At 42.0% G+C, this 22,555-nt stretch overlaps 1 protein-coding gene across 4 annotated transcripts in view; it reads right to left on the reverse strand.

The window, feature by feature from the left end:
- LOC128743995 (dual 3',5'-cyclic-AMP and -GMP phosphodiesterase 11) overlaps positions 1–22,555 on the reverse strand; it is a 221,272-nt gene that overhangs the window by 194,233 nt on the left and 4,484 nt on the right. The window contains exons 2-3 of one of the 4 annotated variants that reach the window (XM_053840722.1): positions 14,992–15,076; positions 14,322–14,860 (exon numbers count right to left, since the gene is read on the reverse strand). The exons of 1 other annotated variant lie outside the window; for it this stretch is intronic. The gene's annotated coding sequence lies outside the window, so the exon portion shown is untranslated. The remainder of the gene's footprint in view (positions 1–14,321; positions 14,861–14,991; positions 15,077–22,555) is intronic. 2 more of the 4 variants (XM_053840724.1, XM_053840721.1) reach the window with 2 other exon arrangements.

Genomic DNA, 22,555 nt, shown 5'->3' on the forward strand with positions numbered 1-22,555 from the left:
CAGAACACTTTCAGACGCTGTTGAATCGAGAAGTAAACACGGAGATCAGCGGGAACAGGATAAGAATTGTGAGCGGTGGCCAAGCTGTTGAGCCAGCAACACAGGTGGAGGTTAAGAAAGCTATCAGTCAGTGAGTTGAAAAACGGTAAGGCTTCTGGGAAGGAATGAACTCCCGACTGAACATCAAAGAGTAGAGAGGTTGGAAGATTGGTGGATATCGACTCGAGTGTAAAAAACTATCGAGGCATTACATTGCTCAATTCTACCTATAAGGTGCTTTTCCGTATTCTGTTTTGTATACTGAGACCGTTAGCGGAGTCTATCATGTCCGTAGAGGACTACCGGTCTGATTTGCGTTATGTACATCGTCAGCTTTATGCGGCGGTGTTTGCTCCTTGATAGAAGCGTCTTGCGGAGGGAAAAGTAGGCTCAAATTCCAGCTTGAATACGTCGTTGAATCTCCTTACTAATATTACTGCCGGCGGAGACCACAGACCCAAATTTACGAACTCATCAACCACTTTCAGTTCATCGCCGTCAATAGTCACTATCCTTGGGAGGCAAATGTTGCTTTCACTGGAGCTTCTTCGTACCATATATTTGGTTTTCGATGCATTGATTTGTAACCCAATCCTCCTAGCTTCCGTTTTTAGTCTGGCGAACGCCTCCGCCGTCCCGAGGTTTCTAGTAGTGATGTCAATTTTGTCTGCGAAGGAGGAATTGGTTACTCTTGATGAAGATCGTTTAGCTCGTTTAGATGCCCGCTCGCCGGATCACACCTTTAATGGCGATATTGAATGACATACAGGACGCGATTCGAAAGGACTCAAAATTCCCCCGAAACGCACATGTAGCACATCAATCACTCCAGGGTAGCCGTGATCGGCCGCGTCAATTTGTCCGGAAAACCGTTCTAGTGCATTACTTGCCATAGCTGACATCCATGAAAATATGATGCGTGGGCACGTTGTACTCCCAACATTTCTGGAAGATTTGTTGGAGAGTAAAAATTTAATCCGTCGTAGCCGAAGCAGCAAAATCTGGGAGAACACCTTGTAGGCGGCAATGCAATGACCAGTGTAATGTTGCGGTAATTACAGTAATGTAGCCGATCGCTCTTTTGTAGATGGGACAGACGACAGACCACAGCTTTCATCGACTTCTCTGGGGTGCGGTTGCGGCCTCGTTGAGGGCCGAGCGTATCGTACTCCATCCGTTTTCCATCTAGCTCCACAAAGGAAGACAGAACTTCATCCAGTACGTGCGCGTAGTTTTCGGCATCTCGCGGGTTGTCTAATTGCAGAATGTTTAACCGGGGAGGGCAGCTTTGTCGCAAGGTATAAACCGTCGATAGTTTTGAGCGCACATGTACTGCTACTAGGTAATGGTCTGAGTTGATATCCGCACCCCGTAGGGAGCGTACGTTGGTGATGTTCGAGAAAAACCGGCCCTCGATGAGAATATAATCGATTTAGATCAAGGTTCGATGGTCAGGTGATTTCCAGGTGGCTTTGTAAATATATTTGCATGAATTAGGCTATGGGTCCCGAAGGTTGCTCGTATTCCGAGTGGTATCACGAGAAGGTAGGGATAGGAGTTACTGCATAAGAGACTAAAGACCACCATGGGGTCTGTTTTACGCATTATCCACGATCAGATATTTACTCTGCTTTAGTTACTACACTATCATCTGTTTGAAGACTTTAAAGTGGCGTACGATTCAGTTAAATGAAATGAGCTGTGGCAGATAATGCTAGGACATAGTTTTCCGGCGAGGCTATTTAAGTTGATGCGACTTTGGACGGGTACGTGCAAAAGCATGCGTCAGAATAGCGAGTGAAATCTCACCTTGAGGTGCAATACGAAGAGCAAACGTGGAAAGGAACAAGACTATCATCACGAAATCTCACATGCTTCTTGGATTTGCGGATGACATCGATGTCATCGGAATCAACCGTAGATCAGGAGAAAAGACGTTTAGACCTTTTAAAATGGAAGCAACGAGATTGAGGCTTGCCATTGACACTACCAAAACGTACATAATTGTTGGCAGGGAACGTGGGAAACCAAATGGTGAACCAGCGCCTCTTGGGTTCAAAGGTACAAGTACCAGCGAGCCACATGCCCTGGCGGGTGTTGTGGGTTCGAATCCGGTTATAATCTCTGATTATAGCTCGACCCATGCAGCTTCCAGCATTGGACAAAAGGTAGGAGTCACAACGACAACTTGTTAAACGAAGCTACCAATAACCCCCTACCTCATCTTTCCACTCTTTCCACTCCATATTCAAAAACTTTTCATTACTTTCCCTTATCGTCCCTTCATCAATTGTAGAACCACCGTTTCTTTGACCGCATTTCAAGGTCAAGACTAAAAATACGAGGTTTAGTCTATTCCGTTCATAAACGAACTGTATTTTATTCGGTTTTAGGCCAAGAGAGGATCTGTATGTACCCTGGGGATCGATGATTCGATGTCCGCCAGAGTAAAATTTGTTATAAATTTTTACACCGTAACTAGAATGGCTCACTCACTAGGCTGACTATAACGCTTTCAAAATAGTCTAAGTCTAAGTTTTCGAAACACATTTTTACAGAGCACAAAATTTCGGGTATATATCTTTCTACATAATAAATTTACAATGCAAATTGAACTATTATACTTTGACACTTTTTATGCTATTTGGAGCAAAAGTTTGAAAAATGAATCTCCAACTAATCACTCTTTATATATTGAAATATATAAATATTGAAAGTTTTTTTATCGTTTTAAAATTGTGAGAGAAATAATTGCACGTATCCTGGGAAAACATGTGAATATTGTAAGCGGATTTCGGGAATAAATCCGGTTCTGATGATTCAAAGGCCAGAACTAAAAGTTCGGGGGAAGTTACTTTTGCATTCTTATATTCTTCGTCATAAAATCTTTAATCCCTTTAGCATGCATCTACGCTTAAAATCCTCTAACCAACGCAGTAGCTGAATTTCAAAGATTAATTATCCAAGCACCTGTAAATTGATTTATAACGATCGGATCTTCCTCGTCCGCCCGCCGCCATCTGCCAAGCGGTTTGTGTATACAGGTTTATAGAAGCCACTGGAAGTCGTCCATCGCCGCGAGCTGCCCGATGATAAATCATAGAATCGAATTTGCATTTCAGCATTCCATCTCAGTTGGCCAGGCCCGCTCAGTTGGCGCGAAAACAGCAATGATGATAATGATGTCTCGATGCAAAGTGACGCCGATGTCGACGGCGACGACTACGACGAAGACGGTGACAGGGCAGGCTTCTCTGTTTTCGAACTGGTTACTATACAGACCACGAGACAGGTAAAGTATGTCGAGCGTGATTCGATTGGACGTGCTTCGTCCTACCCCATCGTGGGTAGGTTTGGGGCGGTGGGTGAGCTTGAATCAGAGCTGAACTGTTGATTACTCGCGGCTAGAATGATGAGGCGCCGAGACTGCTATAGTAGTAATCAAACCCAAAGACGGCGTAGAGCCACCTGTAGCCAGCCTGCCTGGGGGGAGGGAAGGACAAGTGAGTAAATTCCGCAGCACTGCGAGCTGTATGAGACTTAGCAATGCGGTTGTGGATTCCGATGACTAATGAATGTAGCGTGGAAAGTTTACGTCCAGCTACATCCGACTATCAAGAGTAATTTTAATTAATCGCACATTAATCTGTAATTAGATCTTCTAGTGCATATCGTGGACGACAGCTGCGGGTAGATAGTGCCTGGCGTCTCGATCGGATCCGATATGACAGTTTAATAAGCAGCCAACGAAAATTTCTTCTGATTAAGTCTTGCCTGTAGACGACCATTAGAAATGAAATTATGTTGCAATATGAATATGCAGAAAGTGGTTTTCCGTAGTGTACACTGAAAGTACCGTGAGAGCGTCACACTCACCTTAAAATTAAGTGTCATTCAAGATATCGGGACATTGAATTAAGACCACCAACGAAGTTGGCAAAAACGATGTCAACTACGCCAGGTCGAGAGTTTGTAGTATAAAGCACCAACGAGATTTTATCTTCTTTTCGGTTAATTAAAATTGGCGTGGGTTTTTGCAAATCTTGATGCCAATGCAAACTACTTTGGATCGTTAATCGTCTAACCCCAATGTCAGCGTGAAACGCTGTCAACTCATTAGAAATTTTATGAATTCCCAAGACCACCCGGGAAGCGTCTATTGTTTTCCGCGATATCAAGCAATCTACAATCCTCAGATTGAAGCACTGAACCGGCAGACCACTGAAGTCGATCTGTATGCATAAACAACGAACGGTGAGCTTCTCGTTCCCATTTGGTCCACCTATATGTCCAGCTACACGCTAGCTAGAGGAAAAGTTGCAACTGCTTCAAATGGCAGCGTGATAGTGTCTACTGAACATCAGTTAAAAGAAACAATTAGTATTCGTAGAAATTCGCGGGCGGCACGTCAACGTCGTAATGATGGTTATCCGGATTGCAGTGGCTCATCACAACAGCAACTTTCGCATCGTAGTGACAGCAAAACTAATTTGCGGCGTTCGGGATAGCCTTCGGGACTTTGCTAATGTCATTCGTGTGGATGAGGCGGTGTGTACCTTCACGGCAGACAGTCACATGCCCGTCTATTCAGACGGTATTTCTATGCAAAATCGCACGTCCAGTGAGCCGGGTGGTTTGTTGTTTGATTATTGACAGAGAATAGTGGTTGTGCCAATGCATAGCGCATAGGTGATAGTGTTTGCATCACAACGCGTAGCTCAAGCTCAACCAAAACGAACGAAAAATGTTGTTTATCAAAACGGCATCGGCTAGATATAGAGCACAAAAACTCAATCAGCTGAAAATCAATAGCTTCGGGTAGGATTTGAAATTGGAATTTGAAATCAAGTATAATTTGGATTAGAAAAATATAACCTTCAATGTCGACATTCATGTATCATATTGCTTAGGCAAATCGCGAAGATATTCTCGGCTATAATTTGGGTGTCGCAAGGTAAGGTTTCGTCGATTGGAACTTTCGGTTTCGTGGTGTTCGTATTGTCGTCTGCAGCAATAGCTGAACACTATTCGTATCAATATTCCAAATAATCTGAAATTATCAATAGTTAGTTTTACTGCGTACGATTAAAATATAAAAACTAACTATTTTTTTATTATGAGATAGAGACATGGTTGCTTCAGCAAAGTTGTAGATGATAGAAAAACAAGTAACTTTTCTAAGGAAATGATATTTTTATTTCCATCAAGTACAGAGTTATTGACCATATTGTTAGGAAGTTTATTAAAAATTAGTTTTGATACTTCAGTTTAGTAGTTGCGTTTTACACGAATACATCGTTCAAGGGAATTACCCGAAAACTCAAAACACACGTTTCTACAGAAGACCGCATATCCCTAGGAGCTTTCCTTGTATAGTTATCACATATTTAAAATTTACTTTTTCCAAACATCACGAACCTGCAGGGTAGATTTATCGGTATTTCAACTTGAAGCATATGTCAAGTCTTATAAACTTGATGGGTGTCGCTTATTTCCGTTCCATATTAAAATACCCATATTAAAGTACGGCAAGCTTATGTATTAAAATGGGCCTAAAATAGACCCTACAGTGGTTCACAGTCTCTTATCCAGCAACTCCTCATAGTACAAACCGGAAAACGAACAACTTTGGTGAAGATCGGGTAATCAATCCCGGTAGAAACCAACGTCGTATGCTGACAGGGAAGGCGGGTAGGAAGTACTACTCCCGCAAACGAACGAAAACGGTCTAAGACTCGGCCTCGCCGCCTCCAAGAACATGATCAAACATGAGTATAATACTATTTTCCAGCAAAACCTCCACCATCGATACACCTGGAAATCATCCAACTAGATGAAATCATAGAACGACCAAATAATCTGCGCTTTTCAGGCAATATCGACGTCAGAACCTAACGGGGCGCTAGTATTGACTTGGACCACGCGTGGGCTGAATAAGTCAAAAACTATCTTTTGTGAACAACATACTTTACCGGCGCACAGTGGTCCAAACAGCGAAATACGCGATCGTTTGATATAGCGCCGAAACGTGAAGTTTTAAGTAGGAGTTGTTTGATCTGCCACCATTTGCCACCTTGGGAAATATTTAAGCTCAAAGTAGTACTATTTTTCACCAAAAATGCTCAAAATCTCCGAAACCACAGAAAATCGCGTATAATAATGTTCTACAGAAACGTTGATTTTAGCAAGATAAACAACTTTCTAGAACACTATGAACACATAAAAGTTGACCAGACTAAGCCAGGGTTTAAAAACTGTTTTGAAGGGTTTGTCCACGAATAACGCTTCATAGACAATTTCCATGAAGAGATACAAGTATGGCGGCATCCATAAAGTACGTCACACTTATAGGGGGGAGGGGGGGTTGACCTAATCGTGATGATTTGTGACGTAGGGGGGATGGGGGGTATGAAGTTATGTGACGTCACATGAAAAGAAATCGAATGGAAAATTTATTCATGCAATTATAATTTAGCCTTCATTTTAGGATACAACTATTGAAGGCTTCTATAAAATTAACATACTGATGGATTTTAAAACCAATAGTTAAATTCTTTGAATGAAAGCTTTTTTTAAACATATATGTGTGAACAGGACTCATTTATTTTATGTAGTATGAACTCTCCATTAAGGCTTTACAGAAGATACAGTACACCGCTGAAGAGCTGCTTTAGTACCGTCCTGCCTAAAAGATTTTTGCAACCGCAAACAGCAGTCGCACAAACTTTTGAAGGGCTACGGGATGCTACCAGAGACCCATGGCAATGTTTTTCCTTGATATTCGTGCTGAACTCAATCGATGAACAAAAACTCATACCGAAGTTCCATGACTGCTTTTAAGGTTTTTCGGCATAATTTATATTGCACCTCACTCAAAAGCTCTCTGAAGGATAGACTTTATGCCACTTGCGGATTAAATCTCGCATCTAAGGTAGTGTTGAATGGTTGCACGATTGAATGAATACACAAAATGACAAAATCCGTCAGAAAAGTTCTTCCAAGGCGTGTTGCTGCAAGACGTCAACAGGAAGTCCTGATTCTTTCAACTAGATCAGACGAATTTGAGTGGATGGATGTGAAGAGCGTGGATATGCGCGAAACATTAATCGACGACACATCAACGACTTCTGAAGCTCATCTTCAAAATCCGTGAATCGATGACTTATAAGCTCAAAAATTTTCCTTTTTTTATTTGCAGAAATCATTTGATAGCTCTAAATAAAAAGGTTGGAATGAATGTTTAATTTTTTTTGTAGTGAAGTATGGAGGGGGGGGGGGGTTGCCGTGACGTGACGTACTTTTTCAGGAGGGGGTCACGAATGTGTGACGAAATGTGACAAGGGGGGGAGGGGGGTTTGATTTTGGTCAAAATTTGCTTGACGTACTAAATGGATGTCGCCTATAGTGTCTTTGACAAAGTTGTTTGCATTGATATTTTCTACAACTTTGCTGAAATTATCAAATCTGTATCTCGAATATATGAGAAAATAAATTTCGTATCTCACTTTTAAGGAAATTAATCACCCAAAGATTTCTCTCACAAGATGGGGCTTGTTATACCAAGAAATGTTCCTAAAGACACTCTATGCGAAAAACTTAACGTTTCGGCGCTATATCAAACGATCACGTATTTCGCTGTTTGGACCACTGCATGGCGCCCGAGATGGTAAACGGATGCCGCCTTTGAAAGCTACGCGTTATCGCTCGAAACCACGCGATCGGAAGAATGCCCATGTTGAGGACTGTTGGAATGTTGCCGTAGCGGAGAACGTCCTTGGCCGTGTAGCACCAAATCGACGTAACGAATGGTTTGACGAATGGAGTGCCAGCAGATATTGGATGATAAGAACGCAGTATGGGTACTAATACTGCTTAGAGCGAATTATCAGAATGTGGAGCGAAACAAACAGAAGCGGGGGCACAGCGAACCCGACTCTTGCATGAGAAGAAATGCCACTTGGAGGAGAAAAAGTGCGAGGAACTCGAGAGCTGTACTATTTTCACGATACATTTTCACGAAATTATATCAAAGACTCAGAGAATCTCCCAAAAGCTTTGAAACGTGCAGAGATCAGGGTGGACGGTGAAGGTATTTTGACAGACGACCGTGCGTTGATCGAAAGGTGGAAGCAGCAACACCAGAATGGCGTGCAGGTGGAAGTCCGTGATAGTGAAGGAAGTGGCTTCTCTGGTGCAGCAAGCTACGAAGATGTGCCACTCCCGTCGACGTTACGTATTACGAAGCAGCAGGAAGATGGTATTGGAGCGGAACTATTCTGAATATGGCTTACAAAGTGCTTTCCCACTTCATGTCTTTTTGGAGGGTCGGTTTCTCAACGGACCCAAATATACACCCTGCGGTAGAATCTCCTGAAGTTCCACGAATTTCGAGTCCCCAAGCACACCCTGTTAGTTTTTTTTATTATAGTCACTTTAACAGCTTGGGTCATTCGTAATTACCGCGGGGTAGAGATTTGAACCCGGGTTCTCGGCGTGAGAGGCGTGAATGCTAACCACTACACCGGGATTGACCCCTCACCTGTTCATTGATTTCAAAGCCACATATGATAGTGGAAAGGAAAGTTCTGGATGAAAACGGCTTTTTGGGGAAGCTTACTAGACTTATCACCTTGGCTCACTGGCAAAACAGAGGACGATAATACCAGCCGTGAGATTAAAAGGCGTATTATCATCGGAAGTCGTGCTTACTATGAACTTCACAAGCAGATGCGAACGAAAAATTTCAGCCTCCGTACAAAGTAAACATCGTATAAAACGCTAAATAGAGCGATTGTCCCTAAGGGCATAACATGTGTACACTGTTAGAAGAGGACCTGCGAGCATTCGGATTTTTGAAAAGGCAGATGCTACAGCCATCTTTGATGGCATGCAAGGGAACGGTGTATAGAGACGAAGAATAGTCCACGAACTTGCGGGTCTCTACGGTTAAACTAGTATTCAGAAAGTGGCCAAAGCTGCACGGATATCGGATACGTTGGGCAGGATATGTTGCTAGAATGCCGGATAACTATGCTGCGAAAATGGTGTTCGCATCGAATCCGGCAGAAACAAGACAAAGAGGGACACTGCGAGCGAGGTGACCAGGTGGAGCAAGATCTGGCGAGAACTAAGTGCCCGCAAAACAGGAAACTAGCTGACTTGGATCGAGTTAAATGGAGGAATTACGTTACGCAGGCCTTGTCATAAGACGAACGGCCAACTAAGTAAGTACACAACTTCTTAAGCATTCCCCTTTACCTAATTTTCCGCTCTTTTCCCTTCACACCTAGTCCCAATATGTTTGAATCCTATCAATATCGTCGTCGTCGTCAGCAGCCTAGAACCGGAATGGGTCATACTGTTTCAAGCAGTGGCCTTCATTCAACTCGATCTTGGGCCAATAGTTGCCAATTCCCCAGTCGCTCCAGAAGTCGCAAATCACTTTCAACCTGGTTGAGCCACCGTTTCTGGTACCGGTGCTGTTGTTGAAAAGAACTGTTTTCGTCGCACTGTCGTCGAGCATTCGAACGACGCGTCCAGCCCACCATAGCCTGCCGACTTTCACCAGACAGTGTTGCTATTCATCCATAAAAGTACTGATTCGGTTAAAAAAAACTCTCAAAGGTGATTCGAAACGTCAAATTCGCTGGCAATTCGTTTCTATTTGAGATAAGAGATCTTAGCGAAAGAACAGAAAATTAAAACTCACGCTTTTTCATGCATGAATTAATCGCTATTGATGCAATCCAACACGAATAGCTTTTATCTTGAATCATCGCGGTGCATTGATGCTCAATATCTTCACATTCAACTATAAATCATCTGGAGTGACAGTGTTGTCCAAAATAAACTTTTAATTTTTCTAATCGAGTGCCGAATCGCACTTTTACCCCACTAGCGGGACCAAAGTACGATGCTTGAATTCATGATATTAGCACAGCAGTAGCTAACAAAACCATAATATCTTCAAACTGCGATAAGTTTCAGAAAAGACTATTCTCAATTTGCACCTTTTTTATTTTCCGCTGGTGTACTGCAGCCTGCGTCATATCGAAACTTTACTAAACGTTTTATTTTTGTTCCACTAGCGGATAGGCACTGTTTTGCTTTAGCCAGTACCTGTAGAGCACCCAGTCTTCTGCAGTTCCACCATTTCAAGTACCGTCATCCGGGGCGAGATTGTGCCAAAAAAGTATATATTTTTGTTCTTTAGCTCAGTATACACACAATTTAGGAACTAAGTTGATTTCGAAGCTGTCAATATATACTAAATTGTTCAATTAACAACTACCGTAGAGATGGTCTAGTTACAATGAAACCTAATTTTACTGGAAGTGCATCAACTTTGGCACAATCTCACCCCTTCTAGGGGGTGACATTGTGCCAAAAACATAAAGTTAGGCTAAAACCCTAAACAGTGAATATTAGCATGTTTATAAACAATACACATAAAGATCAGTATAAAGTAATTCACATGGGGCCGTCCATGAACTAAGTGGACTATTAGGGGCAGGGGGCCGGCCAAAAACAACGCATCATATAAAAAATATGAACGAAAATAACCCGGAGGGGTCTGAAATAACTAAAAATGAGTTCGTAGTCAATGGAGAGCCTTTATATAGCCAGTAGAGTTTCTAGGGTTAACAAGGGGGAGATATATGAAGGGGTGTATCCTAAGGAAGCATACCTATTTGATTATTTAACAAAAGTAACCATTATTTCGTTCAAGAACCCGCGGCCGCAGAACATGTGTCTATCCTACCCCCCTCCCCCCTCCTTAAAACTGGCAGTTTATACACGGTATAATATATTCGTCTTATATTAGAGTGTTTATTCAAAGTATCTGGAATTTCCAGATAAAAAATAAAAATTAGTTTACATTATTTAGCAGACCTATGATGCTGTGTGCTCCAAAATGGATGATGCAATCTAATCTGTCAAAATATTGTGCTCAATAGAAAATAATGTGAGTGTGCTGGTGTATACTGACGTATTTTTGTTGTGTATGTGAAATCCACAAATTGGATCGATCATTATGGCTTGGCACAATCTCACCCCCGTGAAGCTCGAAAAGTACAAAGTTTCGAAAAATATTATTTTCGTAATCAAAACTTATCCAACGCATAATAACCTTTCAAAACATTGTAAATGATTAGTTTATATACCTTCAAGATAGCAAGTTGATGCGATTTCTTGTTTGGGTTGGTTTATGAGGGACATTTTTTACAAGCGTTATTTCCGCGTATTTTTGATCGCGAACTTTGAAACCCTGTTTAGGCTAAATAGTTTGCTAATATGATCTGTGTTCCATTCTAAGTTATGAATAAATATGTTATGTTCATCATCATTTTGAATTTAAGTCACCAGTTTCTACAGATATAATAAATTTTCACAAATAAACATTTTTGGTTTTTGGCACAATCTCACCCCCGTGGCCCAATGTCACCCCGGATGGCGGTATCTATAATACAGTGTCTAAGCTGTACACGGATAGAAATTTGATCTCCAAAACGAGCAAAATGACTCATGATTCCAGGTTTATAGCTTATGATTTATGAAAATACACCATAAATAATAATCATGATATCACGAGCTTCTTGCAGTACAACACAACGCAAAATCATGAACTATTATTCATGATTTTGTGCTGTCGGATATGGCAGTTCAGTTATGATTTGATAGGAATTCGCATTTCATGGTTTCATGACTTCATTCATGGCATCGGAATCAAATTTCTCTCCGTCTATATACGATTCCTCATTCAAACTAACGGGGTTAATTTTTATTTGAACAACTGACAACCCTAAATCTGCTGAAACTTGTATGAACTGGCCGCCCTGCAATTTGTTATTGTTTTGGTGATTTGATTTAGTTGGCAGTTGAAAGCAGCGAATATTTTATTCTCCGATCGGATTTCTATAGTAATCGTTACGAAACGAAATGTGAAACTGATTAAACAAATCGTGTTTATGTGCATTGTCTGCAAAAGCAAATGATGTCATGTTGAGAATGACATTTGAACCATTTTTAATTTGCACGTCGTGCGAACCAGCGGGGTTCAAATTGACAAGTGTTCAGATTAAAAACCGTCAAACGAACGGAGGTCTACGGTATTTACCTATGCATATTTATTAAAAGTTTTATCTAGAGTACACAGTTAAAAGTTAGAATGTTGGGGCAGAAATTTCAAATTCCTTTTGAGCAGACCAATAAGGTGCAATTGTTTAAGAAATTCGTAACAAAACATAGCGTTTTAACAAGTCTACCTGTTTCCATGGTTCTCCATTGGAAATAACCCAGTGTAGATCCTATCAACATCTTCGTAACATTACCGTCCGCTCCGTTCGTTGTAAAAAACTACCGTTATAAAAATTAAAGGAAACTAATCTTGTCATACCTTCGCTTCGCACATTAAGCGACTCGTTTAGTTTGTTGAACAGAACCTTTCAAGCAAGCTTCAATTGATGCGGCTGATTGTTTCAACTGACGACGATTGAAAGTCAGGCATGGCTTGTAGATGCTAAATCGATTAACTATAACCTAGATTGGTAGATTGTATAAAATGTTACTCCTTTTCAGTTCATTTGCATTCGAAGTTGCTAGCCTTCTAGTCAGTATTTGTTGAAAAGTTCAAATAAAACTTTAAAAGGGATTTTATTTTGTTTGATTATAGTCACTTTAACAGCTTGGGTCATGCGTGACTTCTGCGGGGTTAGGATTTGAACTCGGGTCCTCGGCGTGAGAGGCATGAATGCTAACCACTACATCGGGATTGACCCCTCTTTAAATCGATCGTCACGATGAAGTGAAACCCACTTCACCGACGCTGAGAGAAGCCATCTTTCAAGCAAAGCGGCACTACTTCAGTCGAAATTGAATCTTCATTGCGTCATTGTTAAGTGATGATTTGCATTTGAAAGTAACGTTGTCAGATCTCAATTTCACCGCTTCGTGCTTTACAATAAATTACAATAAATTTTTCTTCTTATATTGAACTTTAACACTTCATAGTTTGTAATTTGATAAACTGGCGAGTTTGTAGCGGTGGCGGGACGGTGGGTTTGTGGCGGTGCGGTGGTGCGGCAGCAGTTTTGTGGCGGTATGGCGGTGGATGACGTGAAAATAAAAAGTAGATGAACAAAATATATTACGTATTTGTTTGATATTTGCTTTGCGTAACTAGAGGAAAAAGCAGGAACAAATCGTGCAAAAAATATGCGTTTTAAGCATTTTTACTTAAAGTTTAAACGTGAAAACCAAATCTATTCTTGCTTGTTAGTGTATATGAAACGTTATTATTTTCCATGCAAAAACCTGCGAATCGAACGACAAAAACGAAAGCAAAATTTTTTGCCGATTTTCGGAAATTCCATTTCAATTTCGTGCAGAAGCGTTAAATCCGCTCGAACACTCGTTTCTCGAGTTCTTTAGGCTGTAGTGCCCACAGACAATTGATTTTATAAAAAAAAAATTAAACTTATATCCTATTATTCTCAATGTAGAAAACAGTAACTTAGGTATTTCATAAAATGAATTAAAGAAGCTCCGAAGCATGAATGGTTTGTACTTGGAATCAACAAAGTTACAATAAAGTATAATCTTATTCATGGAATCATGAGTCAATATTTCGTCAATATTGTACGTGTGCAAGAAAACTGCAAACAATAAGTGGAACCATTCCATATATGGCATGTTTATGATTTTAAATGATACATGTAGCTGATTATCAAATTTTGCTTACACCTCACAACGCCGCAATTGTCGCATGCTTTTGGCACATAAAATCATCCCTAGATGTATGCATGTACAATGTGTCAAACGACACTTCCACAAGGGCAGCAGAAATCAAAGACTAAACAAATATCGTCAACAAGTGGCAATAAACCGACGGCAATTCGTGCGGTGACCTGAATACAAACAGCTCGCTAAAACGCCGATTGACCAGTTGTGTGTGCCCCCCTATGGCTGCTTCAAACATTAAAACCACACGCAGCAAAAAAAAAGGAAACCCAATGGGGGTACGTGGGGTACGCAGCATGTTAACGGCGCAGGCACGCTTCTTTACGCCGCAATATGATCGCGACATCAAATAACAATATTAGTCGTTACACTTTCGTAAACCGTGCACAGCACGGCACTCGAATTGAAGGTTTATTTTTGCGCGATTCGGCAAAATTGCCAATTGACCGAAGGTCGATTCGATTTCAAAACGATACGAAAAGGGGTCACACTTGATCGGGGCTTCACGCTGATAGCATTTTAAGTGTCCAATTTTGACTTACATTCTTGCGAAGGGCTGTAATGGCGGATTACGTCGAACTCTTGCAGCATACGATTGTCAACTAAAGGGCAACGGGACTACTCGGTGGTACTCTAAGCCTTACACGGATGCTTCAAATGATGATTCGATAGCTCCTGTGCCACACGTGCCTCCGGCACGGCTTGACGCGTATTCACGTCAAATCACCAACGCTCTCAATGAGATCTGCGATTAATTACCACTCAGTTCACGATTATACCGGGTACGATCACGATGCCTCCATGCACAGAAATTAGCAGAAATTATTTCACTTCCCACTCTTGCTCACTCTCACACTCATCCGATCTGTTGACACATTTCTTCCGATTCCTTTTCTACAGTCATATATATTTAGCCACTTGCGTAATTCGCGCTAAAACACACTATAAATATATCTGCTTATCATGAATCTTTTCACACATTAAGCAAAAGACGAGGATCACTTCTACTGCCGCGAGATGCGGTTAACCGGAAGAAAAAGCGAGAGATCCGAACAGGGTTGCTGCGAAACTGCTGTGTGTTCTGTAAACAATTTGTGGTTTAGCTTACATTCAGTGGAAGATTTCCGCCTAGAAAGTTCTAATTAAATTAAGCACGGTAATATGATTGTGCCTAATAATGTTAACTAGAGTAGCAATTTTTAATAGACTAACCTCTTGTCTTCTCTTGTCTTTGCAATGAGGTTAGACTTTTAATTTTTTTTATAACGGTATCTTTTTACAATCGTTGAAGGGAACGCTAGAGGAAAGTAATGAAAGAAACGTATTGATAGTATCTCAGAAAAGACAAGACATCCACTGATCGAAAATAGTCATATTTTTCACAATGCATATTTCAGTAATCAATTTAACTACGTATGAATCAACACTTAATTATCTCGAAAAATTTTAGTCGATTGATGTAAATGTCTTGCGTATTTGTTAAGAGCTTGCCGAGCAATAACACGATCACAGATTAGATTTTTATGTTACACTCACAATATTCTGTCAAAGCTGCTTCTACGTCAATAAATTAAGTTTATTGATTGCAATCATTATAGTATGTATAATACTTTAATAATTTTATATGGACATTTTAAATTGATTATCAACTCTTTATCTTTATCTTATTTCACGTTTAAATTAATTCGTCATAGTCAAAATGCGTGCTCAAAAAAGCTTTTGTACGTAACTGAATAGCAAAAAACCAAATCATAATACAAACAGAATCAACGCTCATGTCTGTAATTAAATTGAGCGAGCCTCCTTAAACCTTAACAGCGTAGATTGCTGCTTGCTACTGGATTGGATGCTGCAGGCAGAAGATGCGCGTACGAACGACTTCAACAAAACAAATAAATTTACTTCCATTAATCAATATAATACCAACACACCCGTGTCGAACGCACGCACAACAATCAATACACCATTCATTGAAAGTCGGAATGTTGGCTGACAAATAGGTTCGGTTGAGTGATCATGGGAAGAAGCCAAAACAGAGTAGAAAAAAAAACTTCCTTACGGTCACGGAAGATTGACTACTCTACCTACTGCTGGCTAGTGTGTACGCGTGCGCAAGTCGATAGAAGACTTCTAATCTAGTACTACAGTCTGCCCGCCCGGCAGGAATGGTATTGGTTTGATTTCTGTTTCCAAGCTAGCCATGTGGTGGAAGCACTCACAGTGGAAAACGTACAGGAGAATCCAATACTGCTGTGATTTTAAGAAGCTGAATGAATTTTATCACCATTATCGAACTGACCACGTCGTACACTGTTGTAGACAGCTGCGCCACCAGAGATAGTGCGATTGCGCAACAGTATCCGGGAGTAACTTTGAAACTAATAAAAAATATTGGATTTCCTTGACATAAAAAATTACAATTTATTAAAATTCTCCTAATTTCAAATTTGGGTTAGTTTTTGATCACGGATTGCGTTCAAAAATATTTATTTTCGGTATAAAGTCGACGTTTCGAAGGGTATCCCTGCATCTTCAGGACAGAAAGTACACAAATATTTGTTTTGTCAAGTAACGCATGACAACTAAAATCGTGGAATTTTTTTCTCAAGCTGTCAAAAAAGACAAAGATACATGAAGAAGTTCTGATTTACCGAAATTAAAGATACATTATCCATTGTTGAAAAAAATTAGTGCACATTTGAAAACGGTCCGTAATCGGCTGTGCGGCTAAGCTTCCGTTTGATATCCGAACAGGAACGTTGTACGGCCGTCATGCCAACTTTACAAATGCATCTCTTGATTCTACCAATCAACAGTTTGCAATTCGTGGCTCTCCAGTTATTTTTGTACACCAAGGAACTCAAAATCCCGAATAAATCTTCGATTGGGCGCACTGAGACAGATTTTTCGGGTCGTGGTTTTTGGGTACAAATGGAATCGAATGGGTATTTAGGAACGATTGTGATTTTTGGCATAATGCGATGATGCTCTATCCGGCCAAAACACGTATTATCCATCTGCATGATGTTTTTGTAGAAACGGTATCAAAATTTTCTTCAAACCTTCGTCTGGCACAGCTTAATTGATAGCCAAACCAGAGGGCTTGTTTTTGACGAAACTAGAAAGAGAACGATGTCCTTCTGCGTCCATAATTTTGGCTGGTCTTCCACGACCTTGCTTGCGAATACCAAGTGAGGGGTTCTTTCCCAATGCTGTCTAGCAAAAAATCAGAGGGGTTGTGTACAAGACACGACCGCATATACAAGTGACGCAGGACTACGTAAGTGGCTGGTAAATGGCTTGGTAATGCGTACCATCGGTGCCTTGTGCACTGGGTATAAAATAGACCCCACAGTGGTTCACAGCCTCTTACCTAGCAACTCCTACCCCAACCTGCTCGTGGTACCAGCCGGGATACGAGCAACCTCGGGTGGAGATCGGGTAACCAACCCCGGTGGAAACCAAGGTCGTATGCTGACAGGGGAGGAGGGCTCCTTCGAGCTACGTTGGCCCTCCGGCGATACTGTGGGGTTGGTTGCGGGCTTTGCAAGCCTGAACCACTAAAAAAACCAAAGCAATGGACTCCGTAAGTAATAATAATAACTCTAATCGGAACAATCGGCAAAGACCCAGGCGACGAAAACGGACTAACGATTGGAAATTAGGAACATGGAACTGTCGGTCTCTAAATTTCCTCGGAAGTACCCACGTGCTTTCTAAAGAAGTGAAGAGCCGCAAGTTCGACATCGTAGCGCTGCATGAGGTATGCTGGAAAGGAACGATGGTACGTACGTATAGAGATGGTCATACCATTTACCAGAGCTGCGGCAATACACACGAGCTGGGCACAGCTTTTATAGTGATGGGCGAGATGCAGAAGCGGGTGATCGGGTGGTGGCCGATCAACCCCCGAATGTGCAGATTAAGAATCAAGGGCCGATTCTTCAATATAAGCATAATTAACGTGCACAGCCCTCACCTCGGAAGTACCGATGATGACAAAGACGAATTCTACGCGCAGTTGGAGCGTGAATACGACCGCTGCCCAAGACATGATGTCAAAATTATCATCGGGGACTGTAATGCTCAGGTTGGTCAGGAGGAGGAATTCAAACCGGTGATTGGACGGTTCAGCGCCCACCCGCAAACGAACGAAAATGGCCTAAGACTTGTCGACTTCGCCGCCTCCAAGAACATGGCCATACGTAGTACCTTCTTCCAGCATAACCTCTACCATCGGTACACCTGGAGATCACCCAACCAGACAGAATCACAAATCGACCACGTTCTGATAGATGGTCGGCACTTTTCAGACATTATCGATGTCAGAACCTATCCGGGCGCTAACATTGATTCGGATCACTACCTAGTGATGGTAAGGATACGTCAAAAACTATCTGTTGTGAACAACATACGATACCGCCGCCCGCCACGGTATAATCTAGCGCGACTGAAGCAACCAGAGGTCGCCGAAAACTACGCGTTATCGCTCGAAACCGCGCTGCCGGAAGAGGGAGAGCTGGATGAAGCCCCTCTTGAAGACTGTTGGAATGCCGTGAAAACAGCCATTAACAGCGTAGCGGAGAACGTCCTAGGCAGTGTGGCACCGAATCGACGTAACGAATGGTTTGACGAGGAATGCCAGCAGATATTGGATGAGAAGAACGCAGCGCGGGTACAAATGCTGCGTAGAGCCACCCGTCAGAATTTGGAGCGATACAAACAGAAGCGGAGGCAGCAAACCCGATTCTTCAAGGAAAAGAAGCGCCACCAAGAGGAGAAGGAGTGCGAAGAACTCGAACAGCTGTACCGCTTTCACGACACACGGAAGTTCTATCAGAAACTCAACGGATCTCGCAAAGGCTTCGTGCCGCAGGCCGAAATGTGCAGAGATAAAGATGGAGGTATCTTGACTGATGACCGTGCGGTGATTAAAAGGTGGAAGCAGCACTACGATGAACACCTGAATGGCGTGCAGGCGGAAGACCATGATAGCGGAGGAAGTGACCACATTGGTGCAGCAAGCGACGAAGATGTGCCACCCCCATCGATAAGGGAAGTTAAAGAAGCCATCCAGCGGCTGAAGAACAACAAAGCAGCGGGAAAGGATGGCATTGGAGCGGAACTTATTAAAATGGGCCCGGACAAGTTGGCCGGCTGTCTGCATCAATTGATTGTCAACATTTGGGATACGGAACGACTACCGGAGGAGTGAAAAGACGGGGTTATCTGCCCTATCTACAAGAAAGGTGATAAGCTGGATTGTGAGAACTACCGAGCCATCACTATCCTGAATGCCGCCTACAAAGTGCTGTCCCAAGTCCTCTTTCATCGACTATCGCCAATAGCCAATAGATTTGTGGGAAGTTACCAGGCCGGCTTCATGGAGGGTCGGTCTACAACAGACCAAATCTTCACCCTGCGGCAGATCCTCCAGAAGTGCCGCGAATTCCGAGTCCCCACGCACCACCTGTTTATCGATTTCAAAGCCGCATATGATAGCGTAAACCGACAAGAGCTATGGAAAATTTTGGACGAAAACGGCTTTCCGGGTAAGCTTACTAGACTTATCATGGCTACGATGGATGGGATCCAGTGCTGTGTGAGAATCTCGGGTGGATTGTCGGACCCATTCGAATCTCGCAGGGGACTTCGACAAGGAGATGGTCTTTCCTGCCTGCTATTCAACATTGCGCTTGAAGGTGTTATAAGGCGAGCGGCGATCGAAATGCGGGGCACGATTTTCAATAAATCCAGTCAATTTATCTGCTTTGCTGACGACGTGGATGCTGTCGGCAGAACATTTGAGGCGGTGGAAGATCAGTACACCAGACTGAAACGCGAAGCAGAGAAGATTGGATTGCAGATAAATACGTCTAAAACGAAGTATATGCTGGCGGGCGGGACCGAGCGCGACAGGGCTCGCCTGGGCAGCACCGTGGTAATCGACGGGGATGAGTTCGAGGTAGTCGACGAGTTCGTATACCTTGGCTCGCTGGCAACAGAGGACAACAATACCAGCCGTGAGATTAAAAGACGTAGTATCAGCGGAAGTCGGGCCTACTACGGACTCCACAAACACTTGCGGTCGAACAATCTGAGCCCCCGTACAAAGTGCACACTGTACAAAACGCTAATTAGACCGGTTGTCCTCTACGGGCACGAAACGTGGACATTGCTAGAAGAGGACCTACGAGCACTCGGAGTTTTCGAACGGCGGGTGCTAAGAACCATCTTTGGCGGAGTGCAAGAGAACGGTGTATGGAGGCGAAGAATGAACCACGAGCTCGCGCGTCTCTACGGCGAACCAAGTATTCAGAAAGTGGTTAAAGCTGGACGGATACGTTGGGCAGGACATGTTGCTAGAATGCCGGACAACTATCCTGCAAAAATGGTTTTCGCATCAAATCCGGTAGGAACAAGACGAAGAGGGGCACAGCGAGCGAGGTGGCAAGACCAGGTGGAGCGAGATCTGGCGAGCACTGGGTGCCCGCGGAACTGGAGATCAGTTGCCATGGACCGAAACAGATGGAGAAATTATACTGCGCAGGCCTTGTCATAAGACGTTAGGCCAATTAAGTAAGTAAGTAAGGACTACGTAAGTCTCTTTGTAGTGATAGTGGCGTGTATTCATGCTTGTAATCATTCGATTCTTCATGTATACATGCTATATGCAACATATATACATGCTACATGCGTTGTATGTAACATGTATCAAAGTAGTAACATTGCATACGTTCAATTCTCAAAAAATTGTGCATTTGAAAACAATTTAACAAAATCAAGAACACAAACTATTGCTTTTCTGCTACCTTTCTGAAATTAAAGATTGTTTTATTATCCATGGTCTCCCACGTTGAAGGAATTTTACCAATTCAATCCTATTTTATCAACAGCACATCTTTTCACTACACTTCTAATGAAACGGCAAGCATGCGTATTCATACAGAGTCGTATTATAACCGAACACTACAGCTGTAGCACATTTTTCCAACACAGATATCAAATTTACCGAGGTTTAACCGTCTCGCGGTAAAGAATTTGCGATCTGTTGGGATAACGAACTTGTCATTTTTTCTGACACACTTCCCTAACACAGACATCAAATCGGACTGGGTTTAATCGCATTCGTAAGAAATCTGTTGGTACGATGGGGCTTTGTTACTCTCTCTGGCGTACTTCCCAAGCAAGGACATCAAAATGGTCTAGGTTGAACCGCGGTGTTAAGAAATCTTGTTGAAATGAGGAGACTTTGTCACTTGTTTTGGCTTACTTCCCAAGCACAGATATCAAATTGGTATAGGTTTAGATCATCGTAAAGAATCTTCCAACCAATCACGAAGCGAGAATTCTGGTAAAACATAGGTTCATTATTTTCAATTTTTCAATAGTTCAACATCAAGAATCCATACTTTTCTTCGTTTGAGTCAATTCTTGGAAGAATATTGTAAGAATATTGAAAATCAATCAGAAAACCGCTGAGCTATTAGCGCTCAAAACCTTTCATTTTTCGTGACGCTCGCATTTTTTGATTTTTTGGAATGACACCCTATCTCAAAACTTGCCGTAAGACGTAGTCCTACGTCAAAACAACACTCTCTCGGTTTGTTTACATTTTGCAGATTGGCCTTTTTGAAAAGTTGGTGCCGAAATGTCAAAATAAGTGCAGATTTCAAGAATATGGTTCGGATTAGTATATCGACACGCAGAATAATTCTGCACCAATGGTTATCCTGTAAGCTATCGTTACTCGTAGATGATTTACCGAAAATCCAACGCAGGAACTGACAAGTGTACCAGAATAAGAACCTTAAAGCAGTTCTCCTTTTAACATTAAATGTACTGTTGTCATTCTGTTTGTAATATTGCCTAGAAATTGAGCATAAGCATCGGAACTGTGCAAAATATCAAGAAGTGTATAACATTAACCTACAAGAAACAACGAGCATCTATAAGCATCTAAATCTGTACAGAAAATTTCTACGAAGAAAAGGTCATGAACCTTGTGCATGGACGACGAAACGTACATCAAAATGGACACAAGCACACTTCCGGGTGCGCTTTTTTTAACGCTGTACAAGAGACAAGCGTTCCTGATGACGTTCTAAACATCATAACAAAAAAGTTTGGAAAGAAGGTCTTGGTATGGCAAACAATTTGCTCGTGCGGATTGAACAGTTCTTCGTATTTCACAACAGGAATGATCAACGGCGAGAACTATAGGAAGGAATGCATTTAAAAACGTCTTCTGCCTTTCTACCAAAAGCACACAACCCCCTAATATTTAGCCCGTTATGGCCGAATTTAGCAAATGCTCACTATACTAAATGCGGCTGCTCAGAACTGAAAAACTTGATTTTATTCAAAGATGTTACCAAATTGCCCCGAACTGCGGGCCCATTGAGATACTGGGCTATAATCAAAAGGAATCTCAAGAAAGATTATAGAAAAGCTAACTTCGTTGAAATTCACAATAGAATATGGACCGCAGCAAAGCGAAAAGTTTCAGTGAATTTAAATTTTGAAACATCGTTGCACTAACCCGCCATTGTCCCATACCCTAATAACCGGATGCGAAATTGGTCGATATAGAAAAAGGGTTAAGTGTTAAAGACGTTTATACCCAGGGCTTTTTTTACAGTTCAGCTGCTACCTATAACGTGAACAAACCAGAATATCACCGGAAAAATGAAGCCAAATTTTGCTAATTCTACATTATAGATTGAACTAATCAGCGTAATGTTACTTGTTACATCTCGGCTGATCAGCACGGGCT

This window comes from Sabethes cyaneus, chromosome 3 (genome assembly GCF_943734655.1).
Source record: "Sabethes cyaneus chromosome 3, idSabCyanKW18_F2, whole genome shotgun sequence".
Classification (NCBI taxonomy): Eukaryota; Metazoa; Arthropoda; class Insecta; order Diptera; family Culicidae; genus Sabethes; species Sabethes cyaneus.